The following is a 23,632-nucleotide window of genomic DNA, read 5'->3' as shown; positions in this document are numbered from 1 at the left end:
TTAAGCTGAAGAAAATATCAGTGGCAGAGAATTCTGTTCTTGGATCCGTTTTCAACAGTTCGCATTGTATATTATATCCTTAAGCAACTTCCGTTTTTCTAAATATTTGGAACTGTTTAAGAACCAATCCAACTAAAATTATTGTTGCAAAAGGAAAAATATTAAGCACATAGCAGAGCGAAAGAATGCATATATGTGAGAATACGTCTCCTTGATATCGAATAGAAAAGGCCAAAGTAAGTTCAATAAAAATAATATTGTATGTTTAGTTGTAAGGTGCTATTTATTACTTTGTCTGAACAAGAAAAAGTTCTAAAAAGACCAATCATTAGCTTCAATAAGCCCATGCTTGGCTCCATATATATTAATAACGATTACAACATACACAATTAATTTTAAATAGTGGTCACAATTAATGGCTAACAAAGTAGTGAAAGGATACCTCTATAGATGATTCGAGTTGATGTTGCAACTTCAGCATTGACATTGTCTTTAAGCCATTTCCTCAGTTCAGCATGGACCTGTCACATATATTTAAAACATGGTCTGAGAAAAATGATTACATCAAAATTCACAGAATATCAACTTTAGAAGCACAACAAAGAGCAATTATGTCAGCAAGTTTTGCTGGCAAAAAGAGATAAAGTAATAATTGAAATAGACTTAAAACATCTATTTACTTGTATTCAATATGTAAACACTGTCATGACCCAACCCAGACCTGGCAAGATATTGTCCGCTTTGGGCCTTAACAAGGCCCGCACGGATTTGTTCTTGGGGCGCTCATACACCCCAAAACGCGTCTTGCCAATTAAGGTGTGGATCACTCCTTATAAACCCAGCATCTCTCCCGTACTTTGCCGATGTGGGATTTGCCTAGGGTGTTACATACACCCCCCCTTGAGGACTCAGCGTCCTCGCTGAGGTTTGCCCCACCATCGCTCAAGAGGACACGCGGAGCCGCTCTGATACCATAATGTCATGACCCAACCCAGACCTGGCAAGATATTGTCCGCTTTGGGCCTTAACAAGGCCCGCACAGATTTGTTCTTGGGGCGCTCATACACCCCAAAACGCGTCTTGCCAATTAAGGTGTGGATCACTCCTTATAAACCCAGCATTTCTCCCGTACTTTGCCGATGTGGGATTTGCCTAGGGTGTTACAAACACAAAGTACAAAATTATTTCTGTGCATGTACCCATCTGAAATGGAAATGACACGGGCAAAATTATTTGTGGGTTTGTACAAATATTTAGGCAGATGTATAAAAGAAAGCATCCACAAGCATGGGAGTCTGAAGATGGATTGGGAAACAAATATAATTCTTTGTTGTATGTATGAATCTATAAGGTGAAAAAATGATGATGACAATCAGAAACAGCTCTACTGTATTATTACTTGTTTCAAAACTTCTAGAGCTATAGACAAATTCTGAAATGCTCTGCCTAGGAAAAAATACACGTGGTGAAAATATATGGAAATGTGCTGACAAAAACACCAAACAAGCTCATAATCAATTCTTGTTAAAAAAAAAAAAGGCTCATAATCAATCCAACAATATTTATGTTGATAGCAAGAATAAGGATAGTCATATCATTCTTCTAAGCACGAAGATCATTGTCATTGAAACATCAAATTAAATAAGACATAAACTCAAACTTCCTTCTTGAGCCTAAGCAGGGGTTGCAACCTTTCCAGTACCAATGGCCCAAACTAGCTCATAAGCCAACACAACATTGTCCCAGTTGGATTTTTTTTTCTGCAAGAGAACAAATAATTAATTGTTCATGCCGTGTAGAATCTAATATTACAAAATATACAGTCTTTCGCTGACCATAGATAATCATCCTATAAGAAAAGCAAACCTTACGTACGTACCTAAGATCAGAAAAGAAACAATAATGGATGGATGTGGATATATATATATGCATGAAAATAAGAATATTCCTGACATGACAGCAGGGAACGCTACTAAAATAACGTCAGGTGCCACGGCAACCGGGGTATAGTACACCATATAAATACTCAGGTTTAATTTTTATCAATTAAGTTCACAAACACACCACCAAAAAAGCTAAGGTTTCTTCAACCTCAAAACCTTTATTACTGAGAGCTTGCAAGCTCTCTAACCTGAGATAACCCAACTCTAACTTGAGCGTCAGAGTGTGGTCGCCGACCACCCCCGGCTCCACCTCTGACCTCTTTTTTAGTTGTTTCGTAGGTTTAAGATGATTTTCACCAGCCTTCTACACCTGAAGTCAGACCCCCGCCATATCCACCACCTTCTCAATCCTCCTCCACTCCACAAAAAGCCTAAACAACCCACACGCGCCGAACAAGCGAGGCACCCCGCTCCCCAACAAAAATAAATTTATTGTTCTGGGCTTGGTTTTGTGATTTTATCTCGTTAACCCAAAATCAGCCGCCAACATATTGTAAGGAAAGATTAGATATAAAATGGTTGTAAGAAATAATTAACCATTAATTTGAATCTAGACTAAATTAAAACCTAAAATTAAATGTCATGATATCTTTCACGAAAATACAAAGTATATACAAATCAATGTAGGTCTACATTATAAAGTTCAGCATCATTCCGAAAGTTTCAAATACATCTTTATCAAATGATAGCCTGCAATATAAGCAATAATATAGTAAGATGTAGGATAAATTAACACCATATTTACGTATAGGATGAGTTTGGTTGAAGGATCAAAATGCGGGAATGTAATATTCTTTCAAACTTCATCCAAATCCCTTATTGATGCTCTCAAAGAGTATTGGGATTATCTTATCCTGAGCCCACAAGATAATCCCAACTTTATGAAGAAAGTTATCTCACGGGTGGCCTTGGGACTAGTTGAGAATAATTTTAAAAAGCAATTATTTATACTTAATAGTTTCTCAATATTAAAATTATATAAATATGTACTAAGCATAATACAAGTATTATAATAATTAAACATTATAAATAACAAATAAAACAAAAAAGTTATTTATTTATCATGAAAATAAAATATTAAAAAGTAATTATATTTGTTTAAATATTTTAGTAACATTATTAATGTAAATTTATTATTAAGTAATTTTTTTGATTAATAGTGTAAATAATTTTCGCTTGTTTTAAACATTAAAATATAATACAATTTTAAATTTAAATATATAATTTTATTATTATAAAAGTAAAGTTTATATCTTTCCATTAAACTTAAAATAATATCTGGTCATTTTTATTATCTTTAACCTAATTTAATGTTAAAATTATATATACATTACAATTTAGTCCAATCTTGTATTACGCCAAACATGAGAGGTCATGAAATATAATCTTATCCTATCACATCTTATTTTAAGTCATATAGCTCAAGTCATATTCAATTATATCTCATCTCATCCTATCCTATCCTATCCACCGCACCAAACAAGCATATATATGTGATTAAGAACTACAAATACTATAGCTCGAAGCATTTCTGTTAGAGTTTCTCCTAAAACATAGATATCCAGAGACAAGCTTTTAGAATGTTTGAAATATAATCACTCAGGGATGTAAGTCGAGATAGTTAACGGTACATCAAATCTGTAATTCTAACGCGAGCTAGACTCGAGCCCCTCTCAAATCCAAAAGCTATATAGCTTTCCGAACACATTTACCGAATGACCAACATCAATTTCTTCTGCAACTGATAAAGGACAAATACAACAATATATGATAACTAAAGGAACAAATATAGGAAACTGCTATTGCGTTTTTATGGAATTAAAATGAGGAGAATATTCAAAGGAACCCTTAGTTCTTTAATTTCGGAGGAATTTGGGGATTAAATTGCATGTGTTATATATGCTTCCGTTTTCGTTTCTATTTCAACTAAATTGCACAAGTCAAGTCACATGGCAGCAGATTTACGTGCATCCAGTTTTGGAGTGGCAGAGATAGACCAATTGTACCAAGGCTATTATATTTAATGTACTAATTAATGTTATGGATAATTAGTGAGCAGCCTAACAAATAACTTGTATCACAATTTACAGCTTCAACTGACAAAATAATAAAATTAATGACTCTATGTATAGCTAAAAACTCTAATTCATAATAATAATAAGGGAGTTCAAATAAAACAGCAGCTAATAAAATAGTCTGTCACTACAAATAATATGAAGAAACACCAAGCTTTAGAGTTTGTCATTTATTAATGATTTCTTCGTCAAATTAATCCAGCGAGCTTGTTCAGAGACCCAACTTGTTCAATAGACGAGGAAAATTGCTTGAATTCGAAGAATTTTGACAGAGATAAGAAACCTACAAGGAGGGAGGATTAATAATTAGAAAAGGAATAGTGCAAACTTTTATTCGTGTGTGTGTCTATATATATATATATATGTATGTATGTATGTATGTATGTATGTATGTATGTATGTGTGTGTGTGTTTGTGTGTGTGTGTGTGTGTATAAACATGTATACATACGGGAGATTTTGAAACAACCTTACAATAGAGTGAACAGAAATAATTATTCCCTTGCAGCCTAGCCGGACACCCACTGCATTTGTTGGTGGTGGATTCTCTAAAATATGTTCCTGGCCTTTGGTTTATATGTAGCACTTTTTCACCATTATGTTGATATGTCTGAAGAGAAAATATATGGAGCACGTTTGTAAGAAAGTGGTCAGATATAAATGTAGTTTCACAAGTCATATGCTCATGCCTGGATACCGAATTTGAACCAAGAACAAAATTGTGTGGCACAGCTCAATTCGGATTAAAATTCGGATGTTCGTGCGTGAGCATTATTATGCAGTTCAGAGTAGTACTTCATTGGCAAATAGCAGAATTTTTAAGAAAATATTCAATGAAGAAGAAATAAAAAAGATTTGAATTCAAGCTTTGACTTATTACTTGGATATGTCCACAGTCAATGAACTCGTGAGCCTCAACGAACCGTACAACGCCGTTTTCGCCATATGTGCGGATCTGAAATATTAAAAATTTACAAAACAAATACATAAGTAAATAAATAAATCATGCAGATAGTATTAAAAATTTATGATGTAATAAATTTAATTCAAATAATATTTATTTATTCATGTGAACCTTTAAGAGGTGATGAGTACTTTCGTGATTGGACAAGCATTTTTCGCATATACTGGTGCAACAATTCAAACAATATATGTTCCTTTGTCTAACTGCCGTTCCGTGATTGCAATTTTGAAAGCTTCTCTCTAGGAAAAGAGTCAAAAGACCTTGGAGCCACTGGGGTTGATTCCCGGCCTGAAAACACGATTGAATACAATTGATGTTATTAACTAATTAAAAAAAGTAACAACGATTTCGAGTCCTAATGAACCAACGAAGTTGGATTCAATATGCTAATCACCCTTTATACGAGATTATTAAAAGTTCAACGCAACTATATGATAAAAGCTAAATCTTAATTCTAAATCAAAAGGTGAAAATTAAAGAAAAGACCTACCATAATTGTCTATTGATGCTGGAGAGTGTATATTTTTCTTTGAGAGAGAGGGGAGTGTTGGTAAAGAGAATTACACAAGAGTCAAAGAGAATTGAGCTTTTTATATATGTGTGTATCGTATTTGTGTCGTATTGCTGTCCGAAAAATTCTAGCACTGTTTAGTTAATTAATGTAATAGGTTTCGTCAACATAAAAAAAAAAAAAAAAATTAGCACGCGGGAAGATTAATTTCTATTTTAGCAACGATAATAGGAAACGTTTGTGTCTTATTTGGGTTGTGTTTGTGTTTTAATTAACGCAAAAACTATTTTGTTGCCTACTCTAGAGTTAGATCAGGAAACTTAACAAAGAATAAAAGTGGAAAAAATAAATTGTAATGAGTTAATGGGAAACAGAAGGTACATGCGCAAGCTGATTCGGATTAATTTTAATGGGAAACAAAAGATACATCCACAAGTTGATTTGGATTAATTAATTTTCAACATCTGTAATCAATTATAGGGTGAGGTCGCTTGAACCTACTAAATCTCTCTTTAAACGTGAACAAAAATTATATTTATTTTTAAATTTTTAAATTTCAAAATGTTAGAATTACTCTTCATTTTTTTAATAGGTGTATATTTTCTCTCTGCCATAACATCCTGTAAACTAAATTCTCACGTATACTCTAACATGGATATTGATTCTTAATCTTTCTTATTAGATCATGATTGCATTATTAATAAACCCTTACTGCATTTCTTGTATTATTGAAGTAAAAATATCATGGAGCTCAACCATATGCATATCTCCGCTGGGCAATCAAAGTCTTTTTGGCAGGGCTTACAATTCATGTCACTATAATCCATGTTCTTCAATATGGACGAAGGATGCCGAGGTCATTGGAATCATGATTTTCATTTTCAAAGATTTTATGAAAAAAAATTAATGACTTTGATGTCTTGTAAATTTCGTTTGAAGTTTATATTTGGATAGTAAGTTTTGTTTTGTTTTTAATTGTTGATGGCATGTAGAAAATCTGAATTTATCAATTTTTGACAGACAAACATTACCATTCACTTACAACTGAACATTGAGAGAAGAAAAAATGCGAAGCCCTGGGTGCGAAACTGAGGCAAAAAGCGAAAGAGAAAACAGGGTACAATATGTAATTCCATAAAAAAACTTTAATAATAAGAAATTTAAATAAAAAATAGGTGTATAAATAAAATTGGTGGGTTTTAGTACTCTCACCCTTATCATGTGTCATTTGAAGCGCAAGTGGAATTCATGCTTTTTTTTTTTAACCTTTCCATTCGCTCAGATCCCTTCCATTTCCTTAATTTTGTCTGGATCTTCCTTTTCTTTTGAGAAAAGGGTATAAGAAGGATCTTCTTTGGCAGACACCTCTTGCTCCTCTTTAATTTTCCCTTTCAAAGGCTTTTCTATTTCTACAACTTTTTCATTCATTTATGAGGTTTCTTTCACTTTCAATTTCTTAGTAGAAATGGATGAGGGTATTCTCCCTAAATAGTATATATAAATAAGAGAATACATCTCTAAAGTTTGGGAGAATTGTCACGCAGAACTTAAGGTTAGGCTGGGCAAATAAACCGACCCGACCCGATTCGATCTCATCCGATCCAAATATTTCAAGTTCGGATTGGATGCGGATTGACAGTGAAACCCCATCAAATTGATTTTTCAAACCCGATCAGATTATGTTCGGATCGGATCAAACCCAATCCGATCCGAAAATCCGATCGGATTGCAAATAAAAAAAATAAAGAATTACAAAACCCTAATTTATCATTTCTCAACACCACACGAGCACAAGCCACCACCAGCCCACCACTGTCCAAAACTCCAATTCCAAAGGACCAATCTCATCGGCACCAGTCACCACTGTTGAACCGCCATTGTCCGCCGCAAAATTAACCCAGCAAATCGCACCAAGTCATGAGCCTTAGCCTTCGTTTTGATTGCGTCGGCCGCCACCAAGCACAATAGATCCATGGTCGCGCCAGCCACCACCAAGCACACAGTCCGTGGTCGCGCCAAGCAGCCATGTCCGCAACCTCTCTCTACTGCTGAAATGGCATTTTCCGATGAAGCCATTTACAGGTGATGTTAATAATATTGAGTTGTGAAAGTTAACCAATTTTTTTTAGGCTTGGGATTTGTTTTATTGACATGAGGGATGCTGTAAAGTCGTTTGAATTGGTGAAAAGGATGGGAAGTTGAATTGTGATTTTTATTGTTCTCTTAATTTGTTGAAATGATTGTTCAATTTCGTGTGTTCAAATTGAAGATATAAAGTTCTCGTGATTGTAATGAAATTTGCAGCGATTGATTCTAACTTCAGTTATCAAATCCAAGATGTGATTTAAAAAAGAAAATTACAATTCTCTCTGCAACCTAAGCAATACCACCCAAATCCGATCCGATCCGTTCTTAACCCGATTTTTTGATCCGATCCGATCCGAACCGAACATATTCGGATTGGATCACATATTCGGGTTGAGTTCGGATGACATTTTTCTTAATCCGACCAACCCGAAATCCGATCGGGTTGACCCGAACCCGATCCGAATCCGATTTTGCCCACCCCTACCTTAAGGTTTCAACAAGAGATAACAAGATCACTTTTTGACCATAGTACTTGGCTCTATTAATCCCAAAAATTGACTAAATGTTTTATAAAAATAGAAATGCAATATTAAGATAATGGAATAATACATATATTTTAAAATAATTTCAACATTAAAAAATTGTTTAATATTTTAAATCTATTAGACATATTTTATTATATTAAATTAAATTTTATAACAAATAGAAACATTATTGTCTATTAAAATAAGCATATAATAAATTAAATTTTTTAATATTATAAAAAAATAATTTTAATATTATTAATACATGAGACATATTTTATTAATTTTGAAATTTATTTAGCCCAAATATTTATTTAAAATCTTTATGCTAAATACAAATGTATTATTCAAAAAACATAAATATTACATTTTAAAATTATTTTAAATATTAACATTGTCAATATCACTAGTCTACTAGATAGTTTAAATTATTTGTATTATACTTTTTGTACTCATTAAACATTTTAAGCTATTTTTTATTTACTATATTTCAATGAGGTCCCTAAATGATGTAGTAAAAAACTTATGGCATCAATAATGTTTCAACTGTGTACCATTAGATTTAATTAACGGTAAACAATATTTGTATTAAAGAAAGAGACATATAAAAATTTTTAACCCTCCTTTAAATTTATAATGTGATAACTTTTTTGAATATAAATGTTTCAAAATATATCATCTAATAGTTATCTAACAAAAATCAAATAAATAAGTTGTAATTATAAAACTTATATATGGTGTAACACTAATAAATGACACAACTAAGTACGTATATTTCAGTGAATGTCATAAATTGCATCAATAAGCTCATGGATGAAATTGTTTGTAATCTAAAATTACTAGATCACCCATGTTTTAATAAAAGTTACATTGCATATTAAAATACCCGCTATATACTACTATAGACCATTATATAATTGATCAACAAGTATAGATTATTTTTAACACCCATTTAGTACATGATAATTTCATTGCAGGTTAGAACACTATCATCTGATTATTTTTTTCCTAATATACCTCCTTTTCTTTTCATTTTTCTCAAATAAAAATAATTTATTTTTTCCAATTTTTTAAAAGAAAAGGAAAATAAGAAGAGTTTTAATTTTTTTTCTAAATGGAATTGATGAGTGGTACAAAGGACAAGTGCTGTAATCAATGGAGTTTTGGTGAAGAGTAGCCTTCAAATATCATAATTGACGAAGGAAATTATACCCCTAAAATTAGGTTTACGGGATTTTGAACACCTGCACTCACACAGTGTAAAAGCAAGTGTTCGCCAATTAGGCCAAAGAACTATTTACTTTAATTAAGGAGAAAGAAAAATGTTAAATAAACTAAATATTGTAAGATGGTTTCATGGGGTGAGGAAGGAACTTTCTAGATGTCATAACTTGGGCTATAGGTACCCATTTTGGCCATATAATATAATTTCAAAGTTTGCGATGAGATGAACCAAATCTAAGGCCATGTTTATGCCATTCTGCCACATGATCGTGCCAAAATTCTATTTCTTTCCTTTCTATTTTATAATATTAAGTTATTTTTTTGTTTCACTAGTTAATTTCAAGAGTTTTATCTCTTTTTTTTAAATATCAAATTTAGATGCCATTTTTTTTGTTTTTCTTATTTGCAATAGGAGAATTTTACTATAAAATGTGCCTGTTTTGATAAATTTACAATATTTATGGTTAGTATAAATCCGGCCCAACCGTTTTGGGGATATACTATACCATTACGAATCTTGCGACAAGACAAACCAACCCACATTGTCTAGCTAGAAATTTAGTTTCTTTCCTAGTCATTTTACAATTTTAAGTTATTTTCCTATTTTTCTTGTTACTTTTAAGATTTTTATCTTTTTTTTTCTCGATTTTAGATTTGGGCGCCACTTGTTTTGTTTTCCTTATTTAGATTAAGAGAATTATATTATAAACTAATATGTCAGATTTGCCTACTTTGGTAAATTTCCAATAATTAGGGTTAGTGATAATTTTATGAAATGAGACTTATCATGACATTTCTAGACTTAAACTAATATTACTTACAGAGTGAATGATTTGTTTTTATTGCATTTTTAGTTACATTTTTGCATGAGTATCTATTTAAGTTTAATTTTAATAAATTGATTGTGTTTTAGATCACTTTGTGCTCTGAATATGAGTATAATTATAGATGACCAAAAAGCTCAAACTTTATTTATGGGATGCATCAGCAGACTTGCATAAATAACAACAAACTTGTCTGCAGATGAACTAAAAGAAGTCTAAATCAGAGAAAATGTTGTAGCAATTGTTGTAGCAATCCAGAAGCAAATTACAAGCAAGACTACTTGCGTGTTAATTGACAAAGTAGCGACAGGCGACACAAAATGATATGCGATCCAAGGTTTCCAAAAAAGAGACACATGGTCACATGCTTTTGGTTGTCCTAATTCCAAGATATAAAAAGCGTACATGTGAAAGAAACAAGGTGGCCGTCACACAAAGAAAAAACAGAGAGAAAAAGAAAAAGAAGAGAACAAGAGAGAGTTGAGGGTTGCAGCAAGAGATTTTTGAGAAAAAGAAAGAGAGGTCGCAAAAACCTAAGAGATGGACGTCTTATATTAGCATAACTCAATTCCTTATCTTTATTTGCTTGTTTTCATCTCTCTATGAGAATGTATCTGATGGCAAAAACGAGTATTATTACTGTTTTATCGCTATCATGAACTAAACTTTGATGTAGTTGGGTGAAAGCAAGGTTAATGATTATTTGACTTATATATGCGTGTTGCTGCTGCATCATTTTGTCTTAACTTTACTTATTGCAAATCTCTATTTCAGTTGACCACCCATTTAATGGATACTAGCTAAGGAGAAGCCTAAAAATGATCTGACTGAGTGGAACAAATTAAGACAATACATGGTTTTAGTTTGAGTTTCCCAAGTTGAGTTAATCTCGATTTGAATATGGTCATACTTAATCTAAGATTAGTGAAGAACCAGACATAGGGATTTACCTTGTAGAGTAATTGAATTTTAGAACATATAATACTATGTCTAATGTTAGCACAGCAATTGGTCACTGTTACGTTGCATATAGATATAAGATATCCAACATGCGACAACTGAGGATGCATGAGGGATTCTGTCCAGTGCTTTAACATGTGTTATAGCAACAATACTGTAATTGAAAAACAATCAATAGATTGAATTGAATGAGTTTAAGCACTCAACTATTTCTTTCATATTGAGTATATCTTTGTGTTTACCATGAGATTTTTTCCTTATTGCATTCTGTTTATTTTATTTTTAATTTTGTTAGGTCATTAATTTCATTCATGATTTTATTTTAATTAGATTGAATTTGTACTGTTAAGATTGTTGTAGCAAGTACTATAATATTAATCCTTATAGAGACAATCTGGATACTCATTATTATATCACTTGTTGTGTACACTTACACATTGACACCTATAGCAATACATATCAATAAATTTTTGACATTGTTTCCAAGAATTGAATGCTTATTGTGATTTGTGAAGTCAATTTTAGTCGGTGCCAATTTTAGTTTTTTTTTATAATTTGTTTACTGTGTTGACAGAAGTGCTCTAGCAACCCTTGTATGCGTAGGTACAAATCTGTTGAATTCTAGTTTGATTTAGAAATTTAAAGAACTGCAAGGAGATTGAGAAAAGATCATAGAAATTTAAGATATGTTGCAGACATAGATGATTTGTAAGATATAAGGAACTTGAAACCTCGATGAGAAATAGAACCCGTCAATGCACATGGAGGTAAAGAAGGTTAAAATGGACAAAATATTTATGGGCAACTAGAGAACAATAATATTATCTACATGGCAGATGATAGAGATAGAGCCATTAGAGATTATGCCTTGTTGGCCCCTCAAGCCATAAATCCTGGAATAGTTAGACCTAAATTGCAAGTTGCTAATTTTGAGCGTAAACTAGTGATGTTTATATACTTCAAACAATGTGGCAATTCAATCGACTGCCATCAGAAGATCCTCGCCTTCACTTTAAACTATTTCTGGAAGTAAGTGATGCTTTCAAGATTGCTAGAGTATCGCAGAAAGCATTAAGATTCATACTCTTCCCATTTTCTCTAAGGGATCGAACAAGAGTATGGTTGAACTCTCTACCGCCTGATTTCATTATTATATGGAATGACTTGGCGGACAAATTTTTAATAAAGTACTTCCCACCTGGCATGAATGCAAAATTGAGAAATGAGATCACAAATTTTTCCATCAACTTGAAGATGAAAGTTTGTATGATGCATGAGAAAGATTCATGGAGTTACTCAAGAGATGTCCTCATAATGATATTCCTTATTATATACAGTTAGAAACTTTCTACAATAGTCTCAACCCAAGTACTTAGATTGATAATGGATGCTTCGGTAAATGGGACCTTGTTATTTAAGTCTTATAATGAGGCTTATGAAATTTTGGAAAGAATAGCTAATAGCAACCATCATTGGGCAGGAGTCCACAATGTAGATGCCTTGACAGTATTATCAACTCAAGTAACCTCATTATCAAATATAGTGAAGACTATAATTACTACTTCAGCAACTTTAACCAAATTACTGAGGTATCTTGTGTTTATTACAGAGAGGGCATTTATTCGACAATGGTCTTGGAAATCCTGCTTCAGTCAACTATGTGGGCATCTACAACAGACAAAACTACAATAATCCTTATTCAAACACTTAAAACATTGGATAGAGACATCACCAAAACTTCTCATAGAGCAATCATAATCAACATACTGTCGTACCCAGTGGACAAAACATGCCTGCTCAACCACCTAGATTTCACCAGTAAAATCAGGGGATGGAGAATGGAGCGGTTGTCCAAAGCCAAGTTGTATCCTTAAGAAACTTAAAAAATCAGATTGGACAGCTTACCACAGCACTAAGCAACAGACCTCAGGGCATTTTACCTAGCAATACAGAGGATCCAAGAAGAAAAGGAAAAGAACATTGCAAAGTGATTAATTTAAGATTTAGAAAAGATGTTCATATTCCAATTAGTATACTAAAAAGAAGAGTTAACCCATTGTAACCCAAGAAGAAACTCAAGTTAAAACGGAGCCACAACCTCCTACTTTCCAGCACATTAGTGTAAATAGCCAAGCTACAACATCGGTAAAAAATGATGCTCCAGCATGTGTTGGTGAGGATGCTACAACACCACCCACATTAGTCCAAAACATGGCAAAAGAGAAGCAATCTGTACAACCTGCTATAGCACAACAGTTTAGACACCCGCCATATTTTTCTCACAGAATCTAGAAACAAAAACAAGATAATTAATTCAATAAATTCTTAGAAGTGTTCAAGCAGCTACATATCAATATTCCTTTTGTGGAAACCTTAAAACAAATGCCAAATTATGTGAAGTTCTTGAAGGATATTTTGGCAAGGAAAAGAATGCTTAGAGAGTTTGAAACAGTTGCTTTAATACAAGAATGCAGCTATATGCTTCATAACGAGATACCTCAGAAGTTGAAGGATTCAGGAAGCTTTACAATCCCATGCTCTATATGAACTAAATACAATGACAAGGCGTTTTATGATTTGGAAGTTAGCATCAATCCCATACCTCTATTAGTGTTCAAGCAATTGGGAGTTGGAGAAGTTAAATTAACAACAATGACTTTACAACCTGTTGACATATCTCATGCCTATTCAGAAGGCTAGAGAAATCTAGCTGAACCACGTTAAGATTCTTTTGTTCTCTGATTCATTTACTTCTGTTTTGATTCTTAATTCCAATCAGTTAATTATCTAGTTCATAGGTTCATCTTAGTCGCAGCTTTTCAGTCATCAATCTTGCAGCATCTTGATTAGTTGGTTGGTGATCTTGGGGAAGAATCTAAGGTTGCTTAGTCTGTTCATAGCTCCTTAGTCTCTACATTCCCTTTTGTATATAGAAGTATTATTCCAAGTAAAATAAGGAGAACGTTCAACGGATCCTTTAATGCTTTAATTTCGGAGACTAGGGATTTGGAATTTTAATTGCTCGTGTCCTTCTTTTTTTCTTTTATATTTCAAATTAATTGTACAACTCAAGTCATTTGGCAGCAGATTTACTTGCAACCAGCAAAAGAATCATTCCAGTGTTTTGGAGTGACGAAGATAGGCCAACATTTATCCATCAAAACTGTACTAATTAATAATATGTACTAATTGGTGATCAGCCTAACAAATAACTTGTATGACAACTTACAGCTTCAACTGACAAGATAATAAAATTAATGATTCTATTTGTAGCTAAAATCTATGCACAATAAGAGATATTAATGATAGGACTTTCAAAAATAAAAATTCTAATTCATAATAATAATAAGGAACTTCAAATAAAACATAAATTAATAAAATAGTCTGTCACTGCAAATAATTTGAAAAAACTCCGAGCTTCAGAGTTTTCTTTGTCATTTATTAATTATTTCTTCGTCAAATTAAACCAGCGAGCTTCTTCAAAGACCCAACTTGTTCAATAGACGAGGAAAATTGCTTGAATTCCATGAATTTTGACAGAGATAAGAAACCTAAGAGGAGGGACGATTAATAATTAGAAAAAGAATAATGTAAACTTTTATATATGTATACATAGATGTATAATTGATACTAAGCGATTAAAAAAATTTACCCGGTAATATGTATATATATATACATATACACGCACACATATATACATATATACAAATTATAAGGAGATTTTGAATGAACCTTGCAATAGAGTGAACAGAAATAATTATTCCCTTGCAGCCTATCTGAACAGCCGTTGCATTTATTGGAGGTGGATTCTCTAAAATATGCTTCTGGCCTTTGGTTTATATGTAGCACTTTTTCACCATCTTGTTGGCAAGAAAGTGGGCAGATATAAATGTGGTTTCATCAGTCATACGCTCATGTGTGGATACCGAACTTGAGCTAAGATCAAAATTGTATGCCATAGTCCAATTCGGATTTTGCAAAATTCGGATGTTTGTACATGAGCATTATTATGTAGTTCAGAATAGTACTTCGTTGGCAAATACCAGAATTTTTGAAGAAAATATTCAATGAAGAAGAAATAAATAAGATTACAATCAATAAACTCGTCAGCGTCAACCAACCGTACAACGCTCTTTCGGCCAGATGTGCGGATCTGAAATATTAAAGATTTACAAAACAAATGCATAAGTAAATAAATCATGCAGATGGTTTTAAAAATTTCATGATGTAATAAATTTAATTCAATTAATATTTATTTATTCATGTGAACCTTTAAGAGGTGATGAGTACTTTCGGGATCGGACAAGCATTTTTCGCATATTCTGGCGCAACAATTCAAACAATATATGTTCCTTTGTTTAACAGCCTTTCCATGATTGCAATTTTCAAAGCTTCTCTCTTGGAAGAGAGTCAAAAGACCTTGGAGCCACTGGGGTTGATTCCCTGCCTGAAAACACGATTGAAATACAATTGATGTTATTAACTGATAAAATTCAATAACAAAAATTTCGAGTCCTAATAAACAAACGAAGTTGGATTCAATATGCTAATCACCCTTGACACGAGATTATTAAAAGATCAGCACAACTATATGATCAAAGCTGAATCTAAATTCTAAACAAAAAGTGAAAATTAAAGAAAAGACCGACCATAATTATCTTTTGATGCTGGAGAGTGTATATTTTTTAGAGAGAGAGAGGAGTGTTAGTAAAGAGAATTACACAAGAATCAAAGAGAATTGAGCATTTTATATATGTATGTGTCTTATTTGTGTCGTATTGCTGTCCGAAAAATTGTAGCACTGTTTTAATTAATTAATGTGATAGGTTTAATGAACAAGAAAAAAAAAAGCACGCGGGTAGATTAATTTCTGTTTTAGCAACTATAATAGGAAACGTTTGAGTCTTATTTGGGTAGTGTTTGTATCTTAATTAACGCAATCACTATTTTGTTGCCTACTCTAGTGTTAGATGAGGAAACTTCAAAAAGAATAAAAGTGGAAAAAATAAATTGCAATGAGTTAATGGGAAACACATAATAAATGCACCAAGTTGATTTGGATTAATTAATTTTCGACATCTATAATTAATTATAGGGTAGGGTTAGTTGAACCCACAAAATTCTTCTCTACACATGTATAAAAGATATATTTATTTTTAAATTTTTAAAATTTTAGAATGTCAGAATTACTATTTATTTTTTTCTTTCTTTTACAGATGCATATTCTCTCTCTAATATAACATCTTGTAAACTAAATTCTCACTTACACTCTAACATGGATATTGATTCTTAATCTTTCTTATTAGATCATAATTGCATTTTTCAATAAATCATTACTGCATTTGAATTATTGAACTAAAACTCTCCTGGAGCTCAGCCATATGTATATCTACGCTGGGACCGTCATGTATTATAATCCATGTTCTTCAATAAGGTCAATGTATGCCGATGTCATTCGAATCAGGATTTTCATTTTCAAAGATTTTACGTATTTCATGGCCTGTAAACGTTTTTTTTTAATTTATTTTTTATCGTGGATTTTGTTTTGTTTTTAATTGATGATGGCCAATAGAAAATTTGAATTTATCAATTTTTGACAGACGAATTTATCAACTTTCGACAGAAACATTAAACATTCACATGCAGTTGAACTTTGAAAGAAGAAAATATGTGAGGAATAGGAAGAGAAAGAGAACACATTACATTCGGTAATTCCACAAAAATTTCATAAATAATAAAAATTTTTAAAAAAAATGGTTCTAGAAATGAAATTTGTGGGTTCAAATAGTCTCACTCTTAATTATAGGAGAAAGCATAACTACACCCATAAAGTTTAAAAAATGGTCAAAGAAACTCCCAATTTCAATAAAGGAATCCTCCTTTGCTATAATATTCTTTGGCGCTAATTAACCACAAAAAAATGACTCAATGTTTTATAAAAATAGAAAAATAATATTAAAATGAATGTAATAATATACACATTTTAAAATAATTTCAACATTAAAAAATTATTTAATATTTTACAATCTATTAGACATATTCTATTATATTAAAGTAAATTTTATACAAATGGAAACATAATATTAAAATATTATATAATAGCTTGAATTATTTTGAATTTTACATAAAATAATTTTAACTTTAAAATAATGCATGAGATATATTTTATTCATTGTAAAATTTATTTAAACCAAAGATTTATTTAAAATCTTTATAATAAATACAAATATATTAATGAAATAAATATAATAATTTATATTTTAAAAATTATTTCAAATATTATTTTTTTACTATTATTAGTCTACTAGATAGAGTAAATTATTTGTAGCACACTTTTATATTTATTAAAAATTTTGAAGCTATTTTTTTACTAACTATATGTGAAGAATATTAACTAGATAAAATTAGGTTTTGATGTCCATTATTGAAATTGGGGTTCTTCATGACCATTTTCCCAAATCTCGGAGGCTTAGCTATCTTTTTCCCTCAACTTGCATTACAGGTTATGGAACTGATTTTACCAAAATTATATACACCGAAAGATTCTATTATGTTTCTATTTGTGTGTGTGTGTGTGTAACGTACTCACAACAATAAAAACTCTTTTCATTAGGTGTATCAAATATGGGGACTTTAGAAAAAATAATAATAATAGTAATAGTAATAGTAATAATGTTGTAATACAATAAATGATAAATTAATAACCTTAATTAAATAATAAAATTCTCTGATCCCAACTTGTGCCTATTTGAAAAATTACTAATTTAGATAAAAGCATAAGATAATAACTTTTTATTCTAAAGCAACAAAAAGAAATACATAGATAATTCATGATTCAGACCAATGCTTCGTATTCTCTTCATTAATTCTTTTGGTTAATCTATTTGTGTTTCATAGTCATAAACTTGTAATTTTTTTTCTAGCCCCAAGGGCTTCATTGTTATGTAGTTTTTACATAATTTTATTTGATTGGTTACCCAAGTTTAAATCTTGAGAAGATATAAAAATCATCATTTTACCCATCTAAAATCGAAACTTATATACATAGATAAATTAAAAGAAAAAACTTGTTCAGTGCTAAAATGAGTTTTCCCCATATAACTTTTCCATGGAGGGATTTACCTTAATGACAATGTGAAAACATAAGAATTTGATTGATAAGAGAAACAAAGCTTCTCAATAATGAATGTTTTATTGAAAAAGTTTGAATTAATAAAATTAGGGTTTTGCGCCCCTAACATAGTAGCCCTAAACATCACAAATTTACGAAAATAGACAAATATAAAATATTATTTTATATTAATATTCTTCTATTCTAAATAAGAAAAATAAATAAATGGAACCCAAATTTGATTTCTAAAAAAATAAAATCCAAAAAAAGAGAAATAGGAAATATCTTAAAACTAAAAAAAGACCAAGAAAAAATAGAATTTTTAGCTTGAGCACGGACCAAAAGGGTGCAATCTATTTTGGGCTTTGTTTGTCTAGTCACAAACTTCGAAACAGTATATTATATGCCCAAAACAAACACTTGTAACTCACGTTATGACCTCTAGAATGTACCCTACTCATCTCATGCAACCATCTTACATCGTTTTGCCAACCAAGTACCCATACTTTGGATCATCGTCTTCAGTTTCTAAGACAAAGTTGTACACTTAACTTGAATGGTTTAATTTTATGATGCTAATTAGGGTGGGTGCTTTGATCAAACTCGATAAAGTACAAACACAAACCAAAAATGTGCAATCTATTTTGGGTTTTGTTTGTTTAGTCACAAATTTTGAAACAATATATTATATGCCCAAATCGAACATCGGTAGCCTAAGTTATGACCTCCGGAAGGTACCTTATTCATCTCACGCAACCATCCTAACTCACTTAGCCAACCAAGTAGACATACTTTGGACCATGGTCTTCGGTTTCTAAGTTCAAGTTGTACACTTAACTTGAATGGTTTAATTTTGTGATGCTGATTGGGGCCCCTTTTTTTTTATCAGACTTGATGAAGTACTACGGGATTTTGTATCTTTCTCAATGCAAATCGTATCTCATGGTGTTCTAAGAAGCGGCCCACTGTACGAAGTGTTGATCACTTGCTTTCACAACAGTTGAGCTCACATGGCTAACCTTCCTATTCTTCGTGTTTTGTGATAATATAAGTGCGTTACACACATATGACAGTAAATCCAGTCTTGCATGCGCGATCTAAACATAATGAGATGGACTATCATTTTCGTATAAGGTTAGCCATGTTGATATTTTGATAAGAGATTTAAGGAACTCCTACCGCATTCAAGATGCACTGTTTTGGATTTCCTCAATGAAGATTCATATAACCTCTTTGTTTGCTTTTCTTTTTGTTTTCTTTATATCCTTGTGGGTCTTTTGATGGAATAACTCTCACCACTTATTCATCTTTTTATTTTTGAATTTAACAAAGCTTAGGGTTTACAGGATCCAATTTTTAGTAATTAAGTCAAACCACATAATTGACCAAAGATTGATAACTCAAATAAATACTCATTACTAATAATAATAAGTTCTGAAAACCCAATAAAAAAAAAAGCGCGCTTCACTAGAAATTTAAATGTCTAATGAAGAGAAAAAAAAACAATTGAAGAATTTGATGACGCGTGCAGTGCAAGCTATGGCAGATTCACTCTGTTCAAAAGCCATTTGGCGTTGCGATAATTGGATGGAACTGACATGATATGAACCTATAATTAAAGACAGATAAATATTAGAGTTAGAATAAAATAATTTAACTAAAATGAAATTAATTACTTAATTAACTAACCTTGCAATCGATTGAACAAAAAGGAATTATGATGTTCAAGCGTTGCATCGCAGCCGTCACGTTCACAATTATTGCCTCCATAACTTGTCTGTGGCCTTTGCTTAATAAATAACACTTGGGCACCGTTATGGACGCGTGGCTAAAGAGTAACATAGATTTAGAACGCATAAATGTATAAAGCGAGGAAAGTGAGAAAAAAAGTAATATATATATATTCTCAGCTCCAGTCCTGTTTTACTTTTGCTGCTTCTCTGAGAAAGAACTCTAAAGCAAACAAACTAACACACACACACACACTCTCACACACAACAATAAAAACAAAAAAAACTAACTTCAAATGCACGAAGATTGATTGCAGAAGGTGAAGAAACAAATTAACACACACAAAAGAAACAAACTAACACAACCTTTCAGTTCTAGTCTTCCTTTAATTATACATCCCTAATATTTCATATTTGCTTGCACTGTATGCTTGCCCATATAATGTCTCCGCGGCACTTCCCAAATCAGTGAAGTCACACCACTTAATCAAAATTAACAATATAACATCTTCTCCAAATTCAAACAATGGGCTATGTGGCAAAGAAAATCAAACAATTTCTTAATTGTGATGACCAATTACTAACCAAAAATGGCAACATAATGAAAATCAAAGCTCATGAGGAAGACCCAATCAATTTCTAGTGCAGATCGAATCAAGTTCTTCTCACAAACAAACAGCTTTCTCCCCGAAAGCATGTATTCTAGAATCAAATACAGAAACTAAGCATTTACCTTGCAGATAGTTCGCTGAAAGGACCAAAATCTTTAATAGGGAGAGTCCAGATACAGTAGCGATGAATCTCAGTTTCTAGGATTTAGTTCGCAATCCAAACAATTGCTTCAATGACAATTTGAACGCTGGTAGTTTGAACAAGGGTAAGGAACGGTCCGCCGGCTGGTGTTTGGGTAATGTATGTAGTGGCTAATTGATTAAGAGTGATGATGAGTATCTAGGCTAGGGTTGAGTGGTGTGAGTGAGAGTGATGATGTCGATCAGTAGAGAGTATTGGGAGACTTGGAAAATTTATGTTTTTGTTAACACACTTTCTTAAACGCAGCGTTTCGTTCGTTTATTTTTTTTAAATCAATTATCTAAACGCCGCGTTTGGATTATAAAAAATTAAAATATTACTTTTAAATTTGGTCAAACACGGTCAATATTAAAATTCTATCACAATGTTTGTGACTGAATTTATTTCCATCACATGCATATCATAAACTATTGATAGATAAATATTCTATCACAAGTAGGGATAGCAAAATAACCCGGACCCGGACGAATCCAGATAATCTGGATCGGGTTGAACCGGTACCAAAGTTTAGAAAAATTTAGTTCCGGAATGAATTTTAATAACCCGGATAGATTCGGGTCCGGATCCAGGTTTGGGGTAACCCATAAATTCGGAACCCGGACCCGAATATCTTTTTTATATTATTTTTAATTAAATTTATTAGTTAATATAAATACAAACTTAAAAAAGAAAACCATAATTCTATCAGCTCTCACTCACAGTCACAGACACAGACACAAACACATTGAAGTTGTGCCGCCTGCCGCAGGCAAAGTGCCAAAGTCAAACAACCATCGGCTGGGCTGGGTTCGCCACCGTGACAAGGTCGGGTTCGCCACCGTCACAAGCTTGGGTTCCCCACCGTCGCAATTCGTTTGGTTCACCACCGTCGAAGGCTTGCAACTCGTCAGCTCCTTTATTGCTTGGAAATGAGTATGAAGATCCTATTTCAGCATGCACTTTGCAAAGTTGAGAGCTGATTAATTATGAGCTTTATGGGCTTTCTTAGAAAGAATTAACATGGCGTGTTTGGGTTAAAATGGCTAAGAATTCTTTCATAGTTTTGAGTTTGATTTGCTTTATTCCAACAATCTTTTTTAATGTAAGAGATGGACAAAAGGAATCAGGTAAAGCATTTCCAAGAATGTAACTTAAGATATAATATTGATGGAAGAGTTGGGAGTTTGATGAGTGAGATTTATTATTTGTTTATGTTTCTTCTTTTTGATATCATTGAAAGTTATGCTTAGTTATATATGCTCTTTCAGCGGTGTGATTAGAAATTTAGAATTCATTTGGATTTTAATTTTATTTTTACATAACAAATTCTTAGAGGTCTAATGGTTATTTTGTGTGTTCTAAGGCCCCGGTCTATTGTGCACACTACTACAAAATTGGTCTTTAATGACGGTTTTAAAAGACATAAGATGACGGTTTTAAAACCGTCATCTTAGGCAGCGACATTAAAGGGGGTATATTTTTTATGACGGTTCAAAAACCGTCATTAAATGACCACTTATAATGACGGTTATTTTAAAAAACCGTCATTATATGCCATGGATACATAATATTTAATGACGGTTTTTTCCTAACAACCGTCATTAAATGTGTATTTATAATGACGGTTATTTTACTAAACAGTCATTATTTGTTATTTATACTAGATATTTAATGACCGTTTTTAGGAAAGAACCGTCATTAAAAATAAACATTTAATAACGGTTTTTAGGAAAAACCGTCATTACATGTACTTTTTAATGACGGTTTTTAAGAAAAAACCGTCATTAAAAATGAACATTTAATGTCGGTTTTTTCCTAAAAACCGTCATTAAATGTTTATTTTTAAAATTTTTTTATGATGATTTTTTTAAATACTTGTCATTAAATTACTATTTTTACATGACGGTTTTATATAAAACAGTCATCTTATATCATGTTTTGCTACTTTTTATGACTATTTATCAATTTATAACGATGGCTTTTATAGAACCGTCATATTTGATGTTATCTAAAAAAAAAATTATTACAAGCATGCTTTAATTGTAATTTTCTATTTAACAAATATATTTTTACAATTACGTTTTTACAAACTATATCATATACAAAATATTGCTTTACAAAAATCTTAGATGTATAATCCTTCATACATCCTCAACAAAATGTAATACATTGAAATTCTTACAAATACTCTTCCAATATAACAAAATCAACTACTAACTAAGAAAATTCTCATGCTCTTTTGTAGAGAACTTTGACAATCCTTCATCTTCAACAAAATACTAGCTCTTCCACATGTAATCTAGCTACCACATCTAAATTCTCATCAAGTCTTCATATGTAATATTTTCAAAAAAATTATGCAGCTGCAAGGGACCTACAACATTATTTACAAAGAAAGAAAAAATAAATATATCAAGCTCATTTATTACAAGTTGTAGTTTAATCATGATAAGTTGTAGTATCTAGTACTATTAGAGACTGACCTTGAATTATCAATCAATTAATTTTCATATGTAGCAACAAGTTGCCATGTATACCTAGCCCACTCGCATCTCACCTCGTCAATCTCCCTTTGAGTGTAGCTTTGTATCTTAACAAACTATAAAGTGAAAAATATATAAATTTTTTTGTGGGGAAAATAAATAAATATTTGATAACAAATTGCCAATACCTTTTCTGGAATAGAGACATTAGTATTAGCCACAATATCCCACATATATTTCATCACATAATATCCACAATGCTCAACATATTTGGGTTGACGAGGACACTACAAAAGAGAAAGTAATAGATTTAAGTTACACAATGATCAAATTCATGCAATAATAAATTATAAATCTCATATACAAAATATTATGAATTTGAATTTAAGACTAATGTTCCTTAC

The 23,632-nt window shown here is 31.8% G+C and overlaps 1 long non-coding RNA gene and 1 other non-coding gene across 4 annotated transcripts in view; both read right to left on the bottom strand.

Annotated features, from left to right (window-relative positions):
• LOC107175060 (uncharacterized) overlaps positions 1–20,950 on the bottom strand; it is a 67,955-nt gene extending 47,005 nt beyond the window's left edge. For 2 of the 3 annotated variants that reach the window (XR_008054046.1, XR_008054045.1), the window contains exons 1-3: positions 20,687–20,950; positions 1,692–1,760; positions 443–521 (exon numbers count right to left, since the gene is read on the bottom strand). This is a non-coding gene — a long non-coding RNA (uncharacterized LOC107175060). The remainder of the gene's footprint in view (positions 1–442; positions 522–1,691; positions 1,761–20,686) is intronic. The other variant, XR_008054047.1, reaches the window with a different exon arrangement.
• On the bottom strand, positions 12,325–12,433 carry LOC112496772 (small nucleolar RNA R71). Its single transcript, XR_003063285.1, has one exon. It is a non-coding gene; the product is annotated as a small nucleolar RNA R71 (small nucleolar RNA).
• Positions 20,951–23,632: the final 2,682 nt, after the last annotated feature.

This window comes from Citrus sinensis, chromosome 4 (genome assembly GCF_022201045.2).
Source record: "Citrus sinensis cultivar Valencia sweet orange chromosome 4, DVS_A1.0, whole genome shotgun sequence".
NCBI classification, from domain to species: domain Eukaryota; kingdom Viridiplantae; phylum Streptophyta; class Magnoliopsida; order Sapindales; family Rutaceae; genus Citrus; species Citrus sinensis.
Note: the sequence above shows the minus strand (reverse complement) of the source record. Positions and strands in the feature narration are given on the sequence as shown.